Source organism: Pholcus phalangioides, unplaced genomic scaffold, assembly GCF_987345545.1.
Source record: "Pholcus phalangioides strain wild (caught in Gottingen) unplaced genomic scaffold, Ppha-v1.0 ptg000008l_1, whole genome shotgun sequence".
In the NCBI taxonomy this organism is placed as follows: domain Eukaryota; kingdom Metazoa; phylum Arthropoda; class Arachnida; order Araneae; family Pholcidae; genus Pholcus; species Pholcus phalangioides.
In genome coordinates, this window is record NW_028301601.1 from 3,208,030 (window position 1) to 3,230,478 (window position 22,449).

The 22,449-nt window shown below is 38.8% G+C and overlaps 1 long non-coding RNA gene across 1 annotated transcript in view; it reads left to right on the top strand.

The window, feature by feature from the left end:
* Positions 1–21,292, top strand: part of LOC149083500 (uncharacterized) — a 29,820-nt gene extending 8,528 nt beyond the window's left edge. Inside the window, exons 3-4 of the long non-coding RNA XR_016193012.1 lie at positions 9,895–10,093; positions 21,157–21,292. This is a non-coding gene — a long non-coding RNA (uncharacterized LOC149083500). The remainder of the gene's footprint in view (positions 1–9,894; positions 10,094–21,156) is intronic.
* The last annotated feature ends 1,157 nt before the right edge of the window (positions 21,293–22,449 follow it).

Sequence of the window (22,449 nt, forward strand, 5' to 3'; positions counted from 1 at the left end):
GAAATATTATTATTTATTCAATTATATGGGTTAGTTAATTTTAACAATGGATTAGTATATCTTGGAGCCCTCTATTTGACGTTAACAGTAAAGATACTGGCTCACCAATTGATGATCAACAACAGTCAACCTGTGCAGCGATCGGACATCCGATGTTGTTAGCTTTTCCGTAAATACCAGAGGAGTTTTCTCAGTTGAGAACCGGAACACCTTGATCAGTTCCTGGGGGCCTCTCGGTTGAGGGCCGGACCACCTTGCTCAGCTCCGGGGGGCCTCTTGGTTGAGGGCCGAACCACCTTGATCAGCTCCAGGGGGCCTCTCGGTTGAGGGCCGAACCACCTTGATCAGCTCCGGGGGCCTCTCGGTTGAGGGCCGAACCACCTTGATCAGCTCCGGGGGCCTCTCGGTTGAGGGCCGGACCACCTCGATCAGCAATGAAGAACTTTGACTGTGAAGATTGTTTTATATTTTGATTCCGGACCTGCCGGAAAACGGATTCAAATAATGTAGATTATTGCATTTTAACAATTCAGCCTAAGGCCAATAGATACGGTAGTAAGACGGTGAACCGTCCTACTAGAGGGCTTCAGTTGAACAGAACAAGATTAGACGAACGCAATGTGAGAGACAAAGAGGGAGGAATTTATACTCCCCTTTTACAAGAAGTTTGGGACCACATGTCCTCGCATGGCCTTTTCGCCTCAAATTTATCGAATTTGCATATTCATGCGTCACTATTATAAACATTACAATTTAATTACATTGGAATCTGGCAACATGACACAATCCGGAGAGCTGATCAGACTCTCCCGATTATGTAAACATTACCAACATAACAATATGAAATGAATTGTTCCGACGGAGGTCTGCAGCCCCCCGCCGAAAATAAGTGAGTACAACACTATATTTTCGTATCCGCACAACGAGACTTGCAACAACTCCCCCGGGAAGTTCTTCGATAAAAATAATTTAAACTGGGCTAAGCCTCGCCCAACTATACATATATTGGATCAAACCCCTCCACGAAAATAGCGGCATCGTCGTCATGAGGGGAATTAATTTATGTGGGACATCAGTAGCCCGACCTCTGGCCCGTTCTCGTTCGACAGCCGAAAGACCCCACCCGCCGACTGCCGAACTAATCGAACACTCTGGCCCTTACCGGTTCGCCAGTGGGTCCTCGGGTGGTTTCCGGTAACTGAGAGGTCCCTGGGGTCTAAAATAAGAAGGAATTTCCCACATAACGACAAGACCACCATTAACGTAGAGGGATCGGATCCCGATACGTTACATTCCCCCTCACCACGGAAGAATTTTTCCCAAAAAAAAAAAATTCTATAGGTTAAAAAAAGTTAATTTACAGAAATACTTGCAAAAACTATGTTAACATATCACCTGGTATATTAAACTTCCCACTAAAGGAAAAGTTATCGACAGCCAAATCAGTATCCCGATTTTGTAAGTATCGCGAAATTTCAACACTGCTTCTGAATTTTGTCCCTTCGGGAGAGTAATAATAGACGTCAATACGAGGTTCTTTTTTCCTCTTAACGAGAACCCTTTGCCACCCTCTCTGAATCGGAACCAAAAACTTAGAGTAACCTACGGAAGATTTAATGAAATTCGTTTTCACCATCTTAGGAGTGGTGTCCTCCTCGGGATTTTGCCGGTTAAAGGACGTACTAGAGTTAGTGCAATTAGCACTATTTAAGGGCGTTTGTGAAACATGATGTCGACTCGGATTACTGGAAGTGTGTTGTACAAGGACCTCTCTACTCTCAGGTGACTGCGGGACAGGCTCAAGAACGATTTGGTCACTACTAACGAATTTTTTCAAGTCACAAGCATTGACTTTATAGACATTATCATTGGATAAATCCACTATCAGGTAGACAATAGGTGAAATTTTTTCCAGGACTCTACACGGGCCGTCCCATCGTGGTTTCAACTTCGCCATAACATTGCCTTGCGCACTAGAACGGAAATGCGTTCTCCTTAATACCAAATCATCCTGATTAAAGGTGTGCAATAATCTTTTTTTGTCATAATATCTTTTTTGTCTCCTTTGTTGTTTTTTGACATTTTCCTTAACTTGCTTAAGTAAGTTTTCGGGCAAACTCACCCTTTCCCAAACCGGTATGTCCATAGCCCAGTCAAATGGTAAAACTAATTCTCTACCAAGAAACAATTTAGCTGGCGACTGACCCGTAGTTTCCGAGGGAACCGACCTAATAGCAAGACCAAAAAACGTTAAATTTTTGTCCCAGTCTTTATGTTTATCACCAACATAACAGGAGATCATCTGTTTAATTGTCTTATTAAATCTCTCGGTAAGGTTTGATTGAGGATGATAGGGGGTTGTGAACCTTTGCTTGACCTGGAGAACTTTACAAGTTTCCCTCATAAGGTTTGATATAAAACAAGAACCATTATCGGAAACTAATCTTTTTGGAAAGCCATATCTCATACAGTACTCATGAACAAACTTTTTAGCAACTGCACTTGTCGTAATTCGTCTTAGTGGAAATAACTCTACCCACTTTGTGAAATAATCGACGACGACTAACAGATGCACGTTCCCTCTGGAAGAAACGGGAAAGGGACCCATGGTGTCAATCCCAACCATTTCTCCTGGATGATCAACAGAGGTTGACACCATGCCTCCCCATCGCCTCGTATTGTCGAATTTGCATGTTTGGCATTTTTTACAGGACAGGACAAATTTTTTTATATCTTTACGTATACCGGGCCAGAACGCGCGTTGTCGGCATCGCTGAAGAGTTTTATTGACTCCCATGTGACCTGAAATGGGATGCATGTGCATTTCAGTCAAAAATTTCTCTCTACATGGTGGAGGAATTACTAGCAATTTTTTATTCCTGAATCTAAAAAACAATTTTTGATTTTCGAAAAGGTAATACTTTTCAATTTTTTCATCAATTTTTTGTCTTCCGACAGATTTATCATTAAAATACTGTATAATATCTTGGTAATTTTTTTTCTGTTGAACAATTAACTCAGGTAAATCCAAAAACGAGAACAAATATAATTTATTATCAATTTTTTCCTCGAAATCAGTTTCAGTGGTGACAACAGCGGGCATTCTGGACAGGGCATCAGGGGCCTGCATGGTCGAACCTTTTCTATATTCAAACTTTAAAGGATATTCCTGTAGTAATTGAGCCCATCGGCTTAACCTCCCCTTCAATTGTTTAGCCTCAAAATACCAGGCGACTGCCCTGTGATCCGTTACTATAGTAACAGGTTCTCCTGAAAACCAGGCTCGAAATTTATTACACGCCCATATAACAGCGAGTCCCTCCTGTTCTGTTACCGAATAATTTTTTTCTGCTGAATTCAAGGTACGACTGGCATAGGCTAACGGCTTTTCCCCGTCAGGCTCAACTTGCTGCAAAATGGCTCCAAGCCCAATTCCTGAGGCATCTGTGTAAATTTTTAAGGCACAATCTTTTTTTCTTGTGGTTAGAACGGGAGCACAAGACAAGAGATGTTTCAATTTTTCGAACGCCTGTTGGTGTATTTTGTCCCATTTGAACCTTTGCCCTTTTTTTGTCAGGCCGTAAAGGGGGTTAGCGACATCACCAAAATGGGGAACAAATTGCCGGTACCACCCGCAGAGTCCCAGAAAACGTTGCACCTGTTTTACTGTTTTAGGCCTAGAAAAACTCAAAATGGCGTCGGTTTGGTCCTGTTTTACGTGCCATCCTTCTTTGGTCAAACAGAGACCTAGATATTCCAAATTTTTTTTATAGAGATTACATTTGTCTGGCTTAAGAGTTAAGCCTGCTTTTTCCAAACACGAAAATACTGTTTTCAAGTTTTGTAAATGTTCCTCAAAATTCGAACTGTAAACGACAATGTCATCCAAATAAAAATCGGCACACTTACCGACTAAGTGGCCCAGGATTGTAGTCATCATGCGTTGGAACGTGGCCGGGGCATTGTTGAGTCCAAAGGGCATTACCTTAAATCGGTACATTCCAGAATCGGTTATGAATGCCGTTTTGTCCCGATCCTCTAGCCGCACTGGAACTTGCCAATACCCTGAGGCCAGATCGAACGTAGAGACGAATCGTGCGTCACCCACTCGTTGTAGAATTTGATCGATGAAAGGCAAAGGGTACCGATCGGGTGCCGTATTTTTATTCACCTTTTTATAGTCGACGACAAATCGCCAATCACCAGTTTTCTTTTTGATTAAAAAACACGGGGAAGCCCAGTTTGTGGAGGCAGGCTCAATGACGTCATCACAGAGCATCTGTTGCACCTGCTCTTCTACTAATTGTTTTTTCCATCGCGGAAGAGAAAAAGGGGATCGAAAAACCGGTTTTCCGTCAGTCACGATCTTATGCTCAGCAACGTGAGTTCTACCGGGAGTGTTTCTGAACAAATTCGGAAATTGTTTTAACAATTCAAACAACCTTTTTTTCTGATCGGAATCAAATTCCGATTTACTTACTAAATTTTGCATTTTTACCTGATCGACATCTCCTTTATACGACAACAATCCTCCTTTAAGTTCAAAGTTTTTGAAGTCAACTATAATTTCAGTTTTACTCAAAATATCACTGCCGATCAAGATCCCAAATGGGACCCTGGCGAGCACTATCAGATCTGTGTGCACGACACTGTTTCGTATCTCCACTTGGGCCCGAAGAATCCCCACAGGCTGACAGTACTCACCGGATGCCAACTGAAATCTATCACCGTGATAGGGTCTAACTTGATTAGTGGGTGAACCAACCTGCCGAGCCAGATCGAAACTGATCGCTGAACAATCGGCACCGGTATCAATTTTTGCTGTCAAAATCTTGTTGTTAACTCTCACAACTGGATTAAGAAAACTAAATTTTTTACTAGGGGTCTTTTTACCCATGGATACACTACCCCTTCTCATGTATCCCAGGTCTAGTTTCCCTGATTCCCATTTGATTTACAATTTTTTACAATATGGCCGATTTGACCACAACCAAAACAGGTAACTTGTCGAAAAAATTTATTTGTCCTAAAAGGCCGTCTTGAAGGTTGTACTACATTTTGTGTAGGTCCCACACAATTTTTTCTAACTTCAGGTTGAAATTTCTCAACACAATTTTCACAAGATTCAAAATTTTTACGAGATTCAATTTGAACATTTTCACGCGTTGCAAGAAATTGATCTAACATTACAAATAATTGTTGCAAAGAATTAGGCTTCCTAACTTCCAAAAATGTTCTCACATTATAGGGTAATTGTGACATTATAAGTTCAATTTTGTCCGACTCCGGAACGGTTAAATCGAACGACTGAAAAAGATCTAACTTATGTAATACGAAATCAAGGTACGAGCCCGTCGAAAACTTTTCAGAGAATAAAGCACGAGCTAATTCAACCCTGGTATGATACCTTGAAAAGGTTTGTAATAACAAGCCCTTGAAACTTTCCCACGATTTATGGGGGCCCCATTTTTCCCATTCGTGCCTGCCTATCGTTTGCCACCAGGCCTGAGCACGACCTTCAAACGTGCTTACAACTAACTCGATCTTATTAGGAACACTGTAAAGATTAAAATACGATTCACATTTTAATAAAAAGCTTCTAACGTCTTCTCCACTACCCGAAAATATAAGACTACCAACACTGCGTTGGGTCAATGGAACCAAAGCATTTGCGGGATTTAAAGGTAATGCCGGGGGAAGTATTACATGCGTCTCGTTATAAGGATTTGACATTGTTGGATAAGTAAAGTTCATTTGTGAACCATTATTCGATTGTGAACCACTTGGTTCCGGTTCAATTTGTACACGAACATCATCACCTAAATTTCTAGGCGTACTATGATTATTAGAATTCATCTCTAAAATCAATGTTAAATATCAAAAAAAATTTTTTTTTAGCGAAAGTACTTTCCACCCGCGGTTTGCCACACTTACTGAGAACCGGTCGAGCCCCCAAAATTGCAACGTCCCTTATGGGAGTTGCTTGCCCGGTTCGAAATATCCAGCAATAAAGTGGCAAACGACAAGTGGAAAATGATTAGAAACAAACTTTCGCATGAAATATTATTATTTATTCAATTATATGGGTTAGTTAATTTTAACAATGGATTAGTATATCTTGGAGCCCTCTATTTGACGTTAACAGTAAAGATACTGGCTCACCAATTGATGATCAACAACAGTCAACCTGTGCAGCGATCGGACATCCGATGTTGTTAGCTTTTCCGTAAATACCAGAGGAGTTTTCTCAGTTGAGAACCGGAACACCTTGATCAGTTCCTGGGGGCCTCTCGGTTGAGGGCCGGACCACCTTGCTCAGCTCCGGGGGGCCTCTTGGTTGAGGGCCGAACCACCTTGATCAGCTCCAGGGGGCCTCTCGGTTGAGGGCCGAACCACCTTGATCAGCTCCGGGGGCCTCTCGGTTGAGGGCCGAACCACCTTGATCAGCTCCGGGGGCCTCTCGGTTGAGGGCCGGACCACCTCGATCAGCAATGAAGAACTTTGACTGTGAAGATTGTTTTATATTTTGATTCCGGACCTGCCGGAAAACGGATTCAAATAATGTAGATTATTGCATTTTAACAATTCAGCCTAAGGCCAATAGATACGGTAGTAAGACGGTGAACCGTCCTACTAGAGGGCTTCAGTTGAACAGAACAAGATTAGACGAACGCAATGTGAGAGACAAAGAGGGAGGAATTTATACTCCCCTTTTACAAGAAGTTTGGGACCACATGTCCTCGCATGGCCTTTTCGCCTCAACAAATTTATCGAATTTGCATATTCATGCGTCACTATTATAAACATTACAATTTAATTACATTGGAATCTGGCAACATGACACAATCCGGAGAGCTGATCAGACTCTCCCGATTATGTAAACATTACCAACATAACAATATGAAATGAATTGTTCCGACGGAGGTCTGCAGCCCCCCGCCGAAAATAAGTGAGTACAACACTATATTTTCGTATCCGCACAACGAGACTTGCAACAACTCCCCCGGGAAGTTCTTCGATAAAAATAATTTAAACTGGGCTAAGCCTCGCCCAACTATACATATATTGGATCAAACCCCTCCACGAAAATAGCGGCATCGTCGTCATGAGGGGAATTAATTTATGTGGGACATCAGTAGCCCGACCTCTGGCCCGTTCTCGTTCGACAGCCGAAAGACCCCACCCGCCGACTGCCGAACTAATCGAACACTCTGGCCCTTACCGGTTCGCCAGTGGGTCCTCGGGTGGTTTCCGGTAACTGAGAGGTCCCTGGGGTCTAAAATAAGAAGGAATTTCCCACATAACGACAAGACCACCATTAACGTAGAGGGATCGGATCCCGATACGTTACAGTAGTCACCATTTCGCATCGCAAAAATCATGTGTGTGTAAACAGAATCGGAGGGGGCACAAGGATCTAATTCTTCACAGATAGTATAAAATAAATTATTTTATTCCAATATATTTTAATTCTTTACAAAAATATTTTTAATTTTTGATCTCTGGGAGGGGGGGGGGGGAGAAAGAGGCCCCTTATAACTTCCCCCCAAATTTTGCTTTTCATGAAAATCTGTGTTTGGAGATTGCGCAATGGTAATAGACTAAAAATGTGATTTTTCTAAAGATTTCAAATTTGGAGTTGGCTATTCCTTTGAAAAAGCTTCTGGTTGCCATGGCGATCACACAGACCTACAACACAAATATGCATACATTGAACTTCAAATGCACGCATTACCAGATTGGAGAATAGATACAGGGCCACCACTGGGAGGGGCAGGCGGGCCTAGTGTCCTGGGTTCTGGACTAGAGCGGCGCACTAAATTCACACTTTATAACTGCTTGTTCTATATTATATGGGTGTGCCAAAATGTGTACTTGGTACAGTTAAATGGTGACAGATCAGAGTTATGGACCATCGGGGAAGGAAAATAAAATCATTTTAGCAGGATAATCAAAGTATGAATAGGGAATGAGAAGATAAGTGTCTGGGAGGAGAGAGAGAATCTGATTTGCTTTAAATTTGATCAGAAGATATTGAAAATGCTAAGATATTTAAAAAAAAATGTAAAATCAATCAGAAGGGAATTCATACATTGATTATTAGTAAATACATAAATGTGTGCATTCAACTGTTAATTAAAGTGAATCCTGCTTATAACGATTTTCAAAAACCGTCATAAAAAACGTAATAAATAGGAAAACACTTTAAACAGGAAATCGCAATGAGAATTACTTATTGTTAGGACCATGAAAATAAGTTTTATCAAGTGGAAAAACATTCTAAATGGGAGAAACGTTATAAGTGGGATCAACTATATATTTGTTTTAGATTTATTACATGTGCGGAATTCCATACGTTAATCATTACACTTCACTTCTGAACTTCCATTCGGTATCAACTAAATAAAATCATTCTCTTGACAAGATTGTTTCTTCCGCTATAGATGGATGCATTTATTATGATGTGTTTCCAACTTGCATGATGTTGCTTAGTAATTTACACATTTTCATTGTTTCACATATTTAATGAGTTTTGGTAAAAAAAATAGACAAACACTAGACCTTTTCCACTTTTTGTATTAAAATGTAAAGTCCAACGGTATTTATGTTGGAACAACATATCTATTATTTTGAATCAGCAATTAGTACACAGAATTCAAGGCTTTATACAAAAAATAGTTTGTTTTTTAATCAGGGGAACTCTTTAAGTGCTAAGTTTAACTCCCTATATTTCTCTACAATTTTTTTCCATGTACAAAATCTAGAAAAAGTGCAGAAAGAAAGCTGTTCTATATCTAGGGATTAAGTTTAAGTCTATATTTTATCCCAAAGATCTTCTATGCTTATTTTAATCAAGAACTTCACATTTCAATAACATGTATACCATATATACTAGGTTACTTTCACTTCAATATAAGTTATGAAAAGGAAAAACAGAATTTAAATCAAGCTGATTCAATTCGCTTTCCCCCATAGCTCAAGGCTTGATAAATCCTAGTCGACGTGGCAACTGTAAAATTGGCATTTCCGTCTGAAATTCATGTGATTGCTAAAAGGGAGTTTTAATTTTAAGCAGGAGGATTTAAATTTAGTTTTTCTAAGGGTGACTCAAAATTTTCTGATTTCATTGCAGTGTGTCTTGCAACATGAGAAGAAGTCATTATGTCTCTGAAAAGTTGAAAAACATTATTTAGGACTGTTTCGAGGAAAAATCATGCTTGGGGGTTTTTTTTTATTTAAACTAAAAAATTTTTTTAATTCAATCATCAGGTGTTTAATTCATGTTCATTCTGTGTTCCATAGCTCCCTTGAGAAAGTTTTTGAAACAAAAACTGAATCTGGACAATTAACAGGGAACTGAAGTTTCTTTTGATCATACATTTGTTTGTCTTCATTGGTGGAAGTTAATTGCAAAAGCAGCTGCACACGTACAGGGATTATAACGGCTAATAATAATCAGATAGCCTATCAATTTCATGTGCAAGCAAAAATCATCCAGAGTACAGAAATGTTTGTCGGGGAGGGGAGTATTACACTTTCTAATCTCCTACATAGTTTTGCAGACAGTGATAATTTGGGGAGTGAAAAAAGATATGGTGATAACATTATACATGATTCCAATAAACCGCGTCTACTGTATTGTGTAAGTAGAATTTTGGCCATTTAGCATTTTTTTTGTTCCATGCATTGCTAAAGGGAAAATGAGATTGTTTCACCTGTTCTGCCATCTTTTTAAAAATAGCCCATCTCTTTTGAAACACTGTCTGTTTGCTCACCCTTGCTTGAGTTAAAATCCTATTCCCAGCATCAGTTCACTTGGGCAATTTGCCTGTTGTGGCCGTAGAGTTTGTATTTGTGTTATTAATTGTTACAATTGTTTCATTCTCTTTCCAGATAAAATGAAAGCGGGAGTCTCTCTCCACAAAACACTAGATGATATCAGAGATTCGTTAGTTTCAGTTCTGGAGAGGAAACAATCACCAAAAAAGACAAAAGTGTCAAACACCTGTTGATGTTATGCTGAGAAAGCGAAAATGATCAAAAGTCCTTTGCATGTGCATAGTGGCTGCAGTCGTATACATTGTAAATGAAAGTTAGTTGATATATATATTTTTTCATCAATAAATATTTCAGTTTCAATTTATTTTGTGATTTATTTACAAAAATGATGTGAAATTTCCATTGAACTCTCAAGACTTGCTAGGATTTAGAGTGGGGGGAGCGGGTGCTTCTATAAGAGTGTTAGAGCTTTAAAATTCTTCTACACATATATCTGATGCTTATTTTTCATTACTGTTTTAATTTGTTTATATTCACCAGTTCTTGAATTTTGATGATATTCAAGAAGTGGAAAGATATTTAAAATGACATTGAATTTTAGAAATACAAAGGAATTCGTGTATCGCTTTCTAACAGGAATGGTAGCCTATTAAAAAAAGAATGCTATTACCCTTTCAGACCTGACTTCAATAACACACCTACAATCAGGGCTAAACTCACTAGATTAAAAATATCTACAGCAAGAAAAAATTTACCAAATTTTGTGCTTTCTGGGTTTTCAAAATGTCTAGGGAGGTCTATCCAAGTTATCTGATGGACCAAGGTAGTTCTGTTCTTGATGAAATGCCAATGGATAAGGATATTTCTTACGTTGTGTGCTTATAGCAGGGTGTTCTGTGAACACACAGTACCCATGAAATGAAGGCCACGAACTCTCCTAAATAATAATTAGTACATAGACATGGGAAAACAATCACCTCATTTTTTTTACATCTCCAAGCCATCATTCCTCTAATAATTATAGTGATTAAAGCACAAAAATTAGGTGAAACGTGAAAGCAGAGAGAAGATTTTAAACAGCTCACAATTTATTTGCGTAATATTTCCTATACTTTAAGTGTAAAACCCCAAAGCATAATATAAAGGGTATTTTCTTTCGATATTTTTTCAAATTGTTTTTGACCAAAATATTAAATTTTTTTATAACTTTTGGGGAGAAGGCATGGGTCTTCTGAGCACCTCCTTGCGTAGGCTTCTGCTTGTGGGGCTTGAATCCCAGAACTGTTGTTCTTATATATGTCAGCGGTTCTGCCCTTTTTTTTTCAATGTTGCACATTAGTAAGCATACACAGTAATGATTAAAAAACACTTCAAATTAAAAATATGAACATACAAAATAAATAAAAACTTATAAAAATTCAGAATTGATAAAAGAGGAGATACGTGATTAAAAGCTAATGTGAGCGTTAATTCGAATAACCCAATTGTTGAAATTTTAGAACGAATGGAAAAAAATACGTAGTTAAAAATTTATGAGACGGACTGCAAATTGTGCATTTTCGAATCAATAAAAGCCTCTTCAATTGTCCATCAATGCCGTAGCGAGGAAGGGGGTGAGGTTGGTTCCATCCCCCCGAAATGTAAGAAAAGGCCAATATATATGTAATAACATGGTACAATCGTCTGTTCTACTTTTTGTCACCCCCCTCCCTCCCTCTGAAATTAATTTCTGGTTACGGCCGTAGGCAGAGTCGCAACTAAATGCTTGGGCACCCCCTTATCAATACCTTCTAGAGCAGAAGGCAGCAGCTTCTGCTCTAGACGGTATTGCCCTTATAATGTTGAAGGTGAGGTTAAAGGATGAAATTTTCATCCCCACTGGACCGTGGCACCAGGTAACAACAGCAGAGTGGTATTGAATGCACCCAATATCTCCAAAAATCCACTAAATGACTTGTACTAGAAATGACGTGATAACGGGAAATTTAAAATTTTCTCAGAGTTCTATGTAATTTTGTTCCGTAAAATACAGAGTGCATGGTCATGAGGTTTCCCGACAGAGTTCTGTCTTAAAAGATAGCAACACAAAGTCATCTTGGCAACTTGTTTCAATGATGAAAAAGTATGATTTCTTGCCAAATATGGAAAAACTGATAAGTCACTTCCCCAACAGCCAATCGTGTCACTGTGCCTTTTGGCATTAACGGCTGGTCCTATTTCGTTCTCACGTGTTCTTTTTTCAATCTTCAATCGTTGCAATCTTTATACATATTTATTATTATTTGCACTTATTTAACTATATTTTGATTACACTTACGCTAAATACCGTAATTATTATTATTTGCGTTTATTCACTGTCATTAAATTTTTGATTTCAAATAATCTGATAATATGCCTTAATGATACGTTTTACATGATAGTACATTAAATGCACTGAAAAAAATTTGAAAATTAAAATTCATTATAAAATGTAATAAATTTTATCAGATTTTTTCTGGTTACAACATGGTGCAGAGGGAAGCCATATCACACACTGGCAACTCTGTTAAATTCATGCTGTAATCATATCTGTAGTGCGCGTGCGCAAAAAATGGATCAAAACTACTGTTTCTCTGACTAAAGTTTTGTATGTTTTGTCCCCTCTCATTTGGATGGTCTCAATAATCTGACCATATTTCAAGGATTAAAAATACAAAATCCCCCCCTCCCATTTTAGATGTGGAACCGAAACCAGGTACAAAAATATGCATATGTCAATTGGTTCACCATTGTTCTAAATCATATTTAACATTGTTATCATGACTCATAAGGGGTCATTAAAGTATTACGTCAGTATCGGGGGGGGGGGGGGCGAGGATTGAAGGTTACTTACACCATCAACCCTTAGGCCCTCCTCACACGGGGAAACTAAAATCGAGCTCTAGTTGCTTCAACTTGAGAATTGAGTTGACTAGAACGAGTCGAGTTGCCCGTTCTCCCTCACACGGCGCTACTAAAAAAATATTCAAAGCCCGGGAAACTGAGTAAAAACAGCACAGTCTATTAGTTTTCCTTCTTATCTTCCGGTACTATCTTGTTAACCAGGTTAGGAAAAATCGAAACAAATAAATAAGAAAAATAATTTCTATTATATGTGAAATTTCTACAGAATTTCAGCTCACAGGTAAATACAAAATTTCATTATTTAAATTGATATTTTGAAATGACAATAAAATGGTAAAAATTAGATAATTTTTTAGTATAATTTCATTTCATTTGGAAAAAAAATCGTCTGTTTTTCCCTCTATAAATGTGCCTTTCAGTACCTATACATGTTGGATTTAATATATTTTTATTGTTTATTAGTTAACATATTGTCACGCAGAATTTTAAGTAGTTTCATGAGATGAAACGACGAAAGATGGTTCCCAAAGGCAAAAAATAAACTATAGGCAAAACTAGACACAAACAACACGTGAATTGTTGTTTATGTTTCAGGTAATGATTTTCCCAGAATACTCCCACACACAGATGTGCATGTACGTGACCTAGATTACAGACATTCCAAGCAAGGGGGAAAATCAGGGAACATCCCTATGGAACACGTGCTTGTTTAGGTACATGTAAAAGTAGACAGTATTTTGAAATTTTCTGCAGGTTCTTATCCAGGGCCGTCTTAAGAGCAACATGGGGGACTCCCAGCCATGTATTTTTTTTTTCTGAGATCCTACTTGGCAAATTCATTTGGTTATTCCTGAAACTTTTTACCAGATATAATTTTTGTGATGCTCCATCTTCTTTTGAAATCGCCCCCGTGGGGGAGTGCAGAGTGGGGCCATGTGTTTACCACAGACCCGTCATCTAGGGGATCAGGGGGCTATTGCCCCCCGACTTTCAAAAATACACTATAAATAGTATATATACGTACATACAGTGAGTATATGTTCTTTGCCCCCCCCCCCCCGAAAAAAGTTGAAATGACAGTCCTGGTTTAACATTTCATTCAGTGGCGTCAGAGCCAGGGGTGCAAGCTCAAGCACCCACTGTAATTTGTGGCATGGATCCGAGCACCCCAGAATTGATTAAGAAATTAAACTTTCCGATATAAAACTAAAGACGAGCACCCACAGTTTTGAAACAATTCCGACGCCCCTGATTTCATTATAATTTCAAAATAATATCAGTTTAAATAAAGAAATCGTGTATTTACCTGTGAACTGAAATTCTGAAGAAATTTCATTATATCCTTTCAACTGATAATTTATTATATATATACTCTGTATTGTTTTTCAATATGAGCCCAAACTCGCATGACGAAAATATGAAGGAATGCCAAAGGCAGTTTCTCTAGTTTCTTCAACAAAAGTTGGCGGCGACTAGCATGTCAGTCGCCAAGTGACCAAGTCGCGTTCGATATTTTGTCGCCAAGACGCTAATTTCCTCGTGTGAGGGCGTCTAGAGCGATATACGTACTGGTCTTCCGGAGACGGTTTCTCTCATCAGTTGCCGAACTTTAGCTTCCCCGTGTGAGGAGGGCCTAAGAGGAGAAATATAGTATAACCCTTATATTTCTTCTCGATGCATCAACCACGCAAGTTCACCATATCTACAGACAAAATGTTCAAAAGTCCAGATTCCGCGCCCTGATTGGGCGAAACGAAGGTTGCCGGAGCACTGTCTGTTTAGCTACTTTCCATTTGCTTGGCTAGTTTCTCTTTCTATGTTGTGTCATTCTTTATCAGTGATGGTAACTCCTGGAAAATTTCCCATATTCGTGGGAGAAATTGGCCAAAATTCGGCCAAGTGGGAAATTTCTTAGGATTTGTGGGAAATTTTGAAAGTTCATCAAGCAAATGAATTTTTCGGAAAAAATAAATATTCATAATGTATTAACTATTATAATTATATTTATAAAATATAACAATGTCGCCAACGATAAATGGCCAGGCCTGACCACCCTCTACTAAATTAACCAATCAGGGAACAGAATACGGACTTCCAAAAATTTTGTCTGTAGATATCGTGAACATGCATCAACCACCCCTTTTCGAAAATATGAAATATTCTAAGCTGCTGATGAAATTTAGCTGACAGGGGGGGAAGTCATTTTTTTTCCTGACAAGGGGGGGGGGGAAGGGGGTCAAAAATGGCTGAAAATCTGCTTACGTAATACTTAGATGGTCTCTAAAAGAGATGTGAAGCATGAGAAAAGATAGGATTGTCCCGTGAAATGCGGGTCATATTTTTCTGAATGCCAACATATGGTATGGCAAAGTGCAACCGTGTTCAAGATATCGGGAGTGTAAACAATTGTTTAACTGGAAAGGCAGATGACAGGTTTTCTCATTGTTTAACTATATCACGCAAAATTTTGGTGCACCACGGCCAACCCAACAATGAATTGAGTCCTTGAACTGATCGGTCTGGGTCAAAGCCGCTTGTAAGTTACTCTTAATGCAGCTTTCTTCTGGGCCATGGTTGAACGATCCCAGATGTTTTAGATTAGTGCTCAATCTTTTGGAGAGTGCGGGCCACTTCATTGGTTTGAAAACGTGGTGGGCCACTTAATTGATCAAGAAATGTGTAGCGGATCACTGAAGTGATATGAGAATGTGCTGCAAACCATTTCAATGATGTTGAGATGCACCGTTGGTCACTTTCGTGATCTGTGGATGTGTTGTAGGTCACCGGAGGGGTCTGTAAATAGGCCGCGGGCCACTTGAATGTTCTGGAACCGTGCCACTTAAGTGATATGTGCAACGAGCAACAGACCCACAAACAGTTCAAATCAGTCATTGCACTTCAGTCATAGGTAGAAAAATTGATGGCAGCACTTCACTTTACAAGTATTACACAGAAGCAAACTTCACATTAGATTCACAACACGTACCGATTTGTTAGATTTACTGCAGAGGAATATGGACGCGATGAATGTGGGTTTTAGTAGTAGTAGGTGAAAAATGATTTAGTTGAGAAGTAAATAAACCGAATTCTATTTTTTCGGTTAAGAGTCCCAGTGGGCCTTGTATAAAACTTATCCAATGAGCTTTTACTAAATCCAGTTAACACTTTTTTGAAGACTTGCTAACTTTTAATTTAGTTAACTACTAAATTACTTAACACACATGTAAACTAGCCTTTAGTCATAATGTGTCTGCGGCTCCCCAGTATGGTTGATAAACATTATGCATGCATAATGCCGGTTTCAGTGAGCACATCTGGGTGATGAGGGCAATCACTTCTTCGAATAGCCAAAACATGGGATACAGGTTGATTCAGGAAATCTGAATTGTCCCTCCCAACACCTTACAATGGATACATGCCTGCTTCGGCTTAATTCGCAGCTGAAGATGCTGCTTTATTGCAGCTGATGGTGCCTGTCTCATTAAAAGCTGGATAAGCTGTCTCTGCATTATATGCAACTGATTTTGTCCGCTTCCACTACATTCACAGCTGGAAATATCTGTGTTGACTTCGTTAGCTACTGAAGATGTGCCTGGCTCTACTCCATTGACTGCTGAAGATGTGTTGGCCCATACTTCATTTGTACCTGAAAATATCTGCGGTTTTATTTGCAGCTGAAGATGTCTGCTTCAACTGATGCCCGGATCAAGAAGGGATCAATGTAGGGAATCACCCCTCCCAAGCAGGGCCAGATTAACCATTGAGCAAAATAAGTGTGTGCTTAGGGCGTCAAGGGAAAAGGGGCACCACAAAAAATGAACAAATAGTACATTGTTTTTAATTGTGTAATTTTTCCCCCATCATCAACCATCCAGTAGGAAATTCTAAAATTTCAAGAGCATATGATTGTTGAGTCTTGTATACATGGGACAGCTGGCCACTTTCAGCTCCCCAATGTTTTCTTCATGTCAGCACCTCTACTGCTTACCAATAGGCATACTTATACTACACTCATGTCCATAAATTGAGGATAATGCCAGCTCCGGCAAATAAACGTTCAGAAACAAAACAAACGTTACTTATTCATAAAGCCCATTTATTAAGCAAAATGCCTAAAGAACAAAAACGATGGTGTATGTATGATACCATTCATAAAAACTATGATTTTTGCTCCCTGGAGCAATTGTAAAAAATATCTCCTTTACAAAAACTTCCTATTACATGGATGGTATGATGGTTAATACATTGTATGTCTCCCATGCGATGAAATACAGTCCGTACAATGCCTAGGCATGCTGAGTATCAAATTATCGATCTGATCTTGGGGAAGATCACTCCACTCAGCAAACAATGCTCTCCGAAGTTCCGGTACACATGTAGGAGGTGGTTGATGGGCTGCAACTCGTCAGCCAAGCATGTCCCACATATGCTCTATCGGATTCAAGTCAGGTGAGAGTGCTGGCCATTCCACGGGTTATATCCACAGATTCAAGGCATTCATTTAAAATGTTTGCTCTGTGAGGACGGGCGTTGTCATCCATAAACACAACTTCTGCACCCATGGCACCCCTAAACAAACGTACATGTTGTTCCAGAATGATGTCTCGATAAACTTGGGCTTTCATGGTTCCGGTTTGAACATGCTGATCTGTTCTGGAATCCAGTATAATTCCATCCCAAACGAGCAATGCTGCACCACCGTAACGGTGTCGCTCAATGATGTTGTCTTGGTGGTAACGGGTGCCTGGCATTCTCCATATAAAAGTCCGACGTGAATTAGGCTGCAAGCTAAACCTGGACTCGTCGGAAAACATCACACAAGCCCACTGTGACGATGTCCACATTGCATGTTCTCTACTCCAGGCTAATCGCTGCCGACAGTGAGTTGCCATGAGCGTAACACATCTGACAGGCCTGCAAGCATATAGACCAATATCTCCCAAACGTCTGTACACGGTTTGCCTTGAAACTGTGGTACCCGTGGCTGCAGATAGCTGACGAGATAGGTCGGATGCTGTGCTCCGTCTGCTTCTTTTGGCAGTTACTGCCAAATACCCGTCTTCTTTCGGCATTGTAACTCGGGGGCGACCTGTACTGTAACGTCTACTGACATTTCCGTTATCTTGGAATCGTTGCCAAAGCCTAGAGATGACACTTTGGGCAATTCCAAGTTCCCTGGATACTTCCATCTGAGTACGCCCACATTCCAGGCGGCCGATAATTCCACCACGTAAAAAATCATCCACGTGCGTCCTCTGTGTCATAACTATTCGCTTATGGCACTGAGCGCCTTACAGAACTCGTGAACAATTTTACTTCTTTGCCACCATTCCTTATATACCCCCCCCCTACACTCTCGTCATTGTGACATACTATCGGCATCATCTGGTGGATTCCTGAAATTTGCACATCATTCTTGCACATGTGTGTGATAATTCTACAGGTGAAATTTTTACTTTAGATTTTGATTTCCGTGTGATTCTGAATTATCCTTAATTTATGGACATGAGTGTAGAAAATTGTAAACACATCTAATTGTCATGGGAGGAGGGCACCAAAATCACTTGAGTTCTTAGGGCCTTCGTATGTGTTAATCCAGCCCCGCTCCCTAGAGCCAAGAATGGGGGGAAAATTTATCTGTCCCATAAAATATGTGATGATTCAATGAATCCAAACAAATTCTCTCCCCCCAACACATCGCCCTAGATCCATGCCTGTGCGATGTCCCTTGGAGTCACGCCACTCACCCAAATAATATAAAGATATAATATTAATAACGGTATTACCAAAAACTCAGTTGAAAGAAAATAAATATGAAGCAAAACATATTTGCCTTTCAATTAAAGATTATCTTCCTTTAAAAATTGAGGCATTTTCCATCACGTTAGAGAATGTTCATCCATGGTAAAAAATGGAAAAAATTAATGAGCCAGATACTGAAAACACTATTTTCAAGTAAGAATCACATGCCACAAAAAAGATAAGGATATCACGTTGCTTTGAGAAACATTGTGGTCGCTGATGAAAATTTTTTAAAGAGTCAAAGTGCCAGGTAAACTATTGGTGACAAAAAAATGATAAACCTGAGAAGTCAGGGTTTATAAGTAATATTGAATTATGACATGAACATAATATTGAATTGATTCATGCAAATGATGAGCCATGCAAACTTTTTTTATGGAAGTCGAAATGACAGAGATGTGAATCAGTGATAAAAAGTTTTTTTGTTTCTCAAATAAATTTTACATTTGTGTGATGCTAAGGTGAGAATAACATGTTTTCTGAAACAAAATTTCAAATATTCTATAAAAAGCTTTATTTGGCAGAGGCATGGTTTTGGCTATACAAACTTCCATTCTAGTTCGATATTCTTGACCACTTATTCCTTGGAACTTCTAACCGGCTTTTCTCCCACCCCCTATAAATACACCAAATCACTCTTTTGTTCGCTCACATACTCTTTAGGTCACTTCCTTACCTACTACTTCACCAAACACAATTTTAAACTCCAGCCATATTGCTATATTGAAATTTACTGAAGTCAATTCCAACCCAACTTGTTGAGTCACGTGGTGGGCCGCACAAATTTTGCCACCCTTCTCTCATTCTTCTAATTTTCTTGACCTATTCCTCAGATTTGTTGACCCTCCAAACTTGACGCTCTGGGCTTAAGTCCCCCGCCCCCCATAAATGCCTATCAGTGTTAGGCATGAAGACGCAATGTTGTGCAGGGCTGCAACTAGATGCTTGGTCACCCATTTTGCTTAATGCAAGTGCGCATTTTGGTGCCCACTTGTAATAATTTTGAAGGGGAGGTTTGAGAATAAAATTTGCACCACCTCTGGTCCAGCGCCTGAGGCACGAGACCCACCTACTTCCCCACTAGTTGTGGCCCTGATGTTGTGACATGATCCACAATGAACACAAATGTAATATTTACTATTCCCTGTTTTTTTACACCAATGCCTTCTATCAGTGCTTTTTGAAACTTTTTTTTCTTTCCTCTGAAAAAGCAAACAAATAGTGAATCAACTTACCATGCATATGATGCAGCGATGATCGCTTGATGCGATCACAGGTTTCCGATAGCAATAATTGATTGATAGCTATATCAAAGTCCCCCCCCCCCCATAGTAAGTACTATGACTAGGAATGCAGAAACTTTTCAGTCCACAGGCCAGATGTGCAGCATTTCTACTGCTTGCTGGCCAGGAATTTGTTAATTTACATTTTACAGGATAGCAACATTATAACAAGCATTACACAGGAACCAACTCCACTTAAGGTTCACAACACATACAAGCACAGCCGAGGTCATCTTCAACCATCTGCTAATATCTATTCATTGAGACGGAACATCAGGCCACAAGATCTTGTTAGGAGGTATAAATGGCAATTTGCTTTACTTAGACAGTTTTTGACTGTAAATGGCAATTTTTCTTGTCTTTGACAAATTTTTTTAATTTGAATGACAAATCTGCTTGCCTTTGACAAATTTTTTTAATTTGAATGACAAATCTGCTTGCCTTTGACAATTTTTTTTTCCTCTTACATTGGCAACTTTGCTTGCCTTACAAATTTACAGCCTCCGGCTCAGCTAATGGCTCTTAATGACAATAGCCCCCAGATGGCAAAGTAGAGAGAGAGCAACTATGTCACTCTTCAATGTTCACATGAAGTTTGAGACTGGAACCAAGAGTAGATGAAGGTGAGGTTTGGAAAGAAAATTTTAATGCCTCCGCTGGGAATCAAACCTCTGTTCCCTCAGAGGGTCATCCATTTCTTTGTCTGCGTAGGAATGGAGGTTTGGTTTTCCCGCAGAGTGGCATTTGAATTTTCCTTTTGAAAATCCCATCTTCATCGCCTCTTTGTTCCAAATAATCATACATGGTATGAACAATTGATCGTATTGACTCACGATCCCCAAATGGTAATAAATGTTGAAGGGCATGGTAGTCCAGGTCAATAAGATACTCACTTAAAGTACCAAAGGATGGTTGAGAGGTGTCGCGAGTTCGATACCCAGTTAGTCCTTGTCAGAAACTCCGGGTACAACAAAAATGGCGACGTCACCACAGAAAAAGATTGCTATTGCAGGGAGTCCCACATCGATCTCTCAGTGAGTATAAAAAAGTCTGACGTTTGGAATCTCCAATAAATTGTAGGTCCCGGTCTAATTTGCTTTCATGTGCAGAAAATGACCATGGTGCGACAAAAATGATCAAATGTTGAATAATATCATATGGAAATATTCATTTTGATTCAATCACTTATCAGTTTTCATGATGCATGCACCCTACATAGTTTGCCAATAAAAATGGATGAAAATAAGCATGAAGAACATTGCTTAGAAAATTTGTTTAAGTATTCTGCATGACACAATTATGGTAACATAAATTCTTGCATGAACAGGATTCCAGATTATATGAATGAAAAGAAAGCATTTAGCGCTTCTGACAAATTTTTAATTTATGAAATTTAATCAAATTTCAGGTTTAAAGTTTACAAGAGGAGAAAGATTTAAAGAAGTAAAAAGAGGGAATCACTGATACCAATGACAATCCAAGAATGATACGTATCCAGTAACTGATCATCAGCATGTATTTTAGTGTAAATTTTTTAATTGCAAATAATAAAGATTTCCTCAATTTAGTTGTTATTGAGTGAAATTTCTTTCATGCCTCATTATATGTTATAATATGCTTGCAATAACTCGAAATGATACAACTTGCAATAACACTTCTAATGATATTGAAATTTCAAGCATCCTAGTTGTTTTTCTTCGATTTTGTTAAACCAGTCGGACATTATAGAGGGATAGTGATGTTTTGTCAGCCAGAAGTATACTTGAGAATTAGTTGTGCTGATCTGAACCTTTAGAAAGAAAATTCAGTTGTTTTTTTCAGGAATCTTGCAAATACTCATACTAATAATGTATGGAGTATGTGCTGTATGGAAAGGAAAGTTGCACTTGCCAAGTATGCAAGTACCCAGAAATAATTGACTTTTCAATACAAATGTTTCAATCGGGATAACAATTAGAAAAATCTTCATTCTTAAAAAACACAAACTAAATAATAAAATCAAAGGAAACTGGAAATTGTCACAAAGGATGAAGTAAATAATGAGTTTATTAATATCAAAATTAAGACAGCAGTAAAATAAACTCATTCACACATAGCGTATATTTATGAAATTAAAAATCACAACCTCTGTGCAGAAAAAAAAATGATTTTTTTCCCCGATTAATAGAAAGCCATATCAAAATGAAGCTTTCAAGTTTTTTTAAAGTGCAAGTTGAATCGCAATTATTAAACTAATATCTAAACTAGTAGTGAACAGATGTGCACTCGCACATGGGAATATGAGAAAACTTAAACACATCTAGTGTTTACTCATTTTTTGGACCAAGAGCATGAATATATACAGAAATTTTATAAACTGGTCATGATAATCGTTCAATAGGACTGTCCGCATGTATAAAAAAAATAAAATGAAATTAGCATATGAGGAAATGAAAAAACGTAAACACATCTAGCATCACTCATTTTTTAGACCAAGAGCATGAATATATACAGAAATTTTATAACCTAGTCATGATAATCGTTCAATAAGACTGTCCACATGTAAAAAAAATGAAATTAGCATTGCTGTGTAAGGACAAGTTGAGCTCTCTGCCTTAACCGCAAGTGTAATACAAATAAATCTGATTCTTTCCCTGATTTCAAATAAAAAAAGAACTATAATTGTGGAGGCATTTGAAAATGTTATGCAGTAAAATCTTTC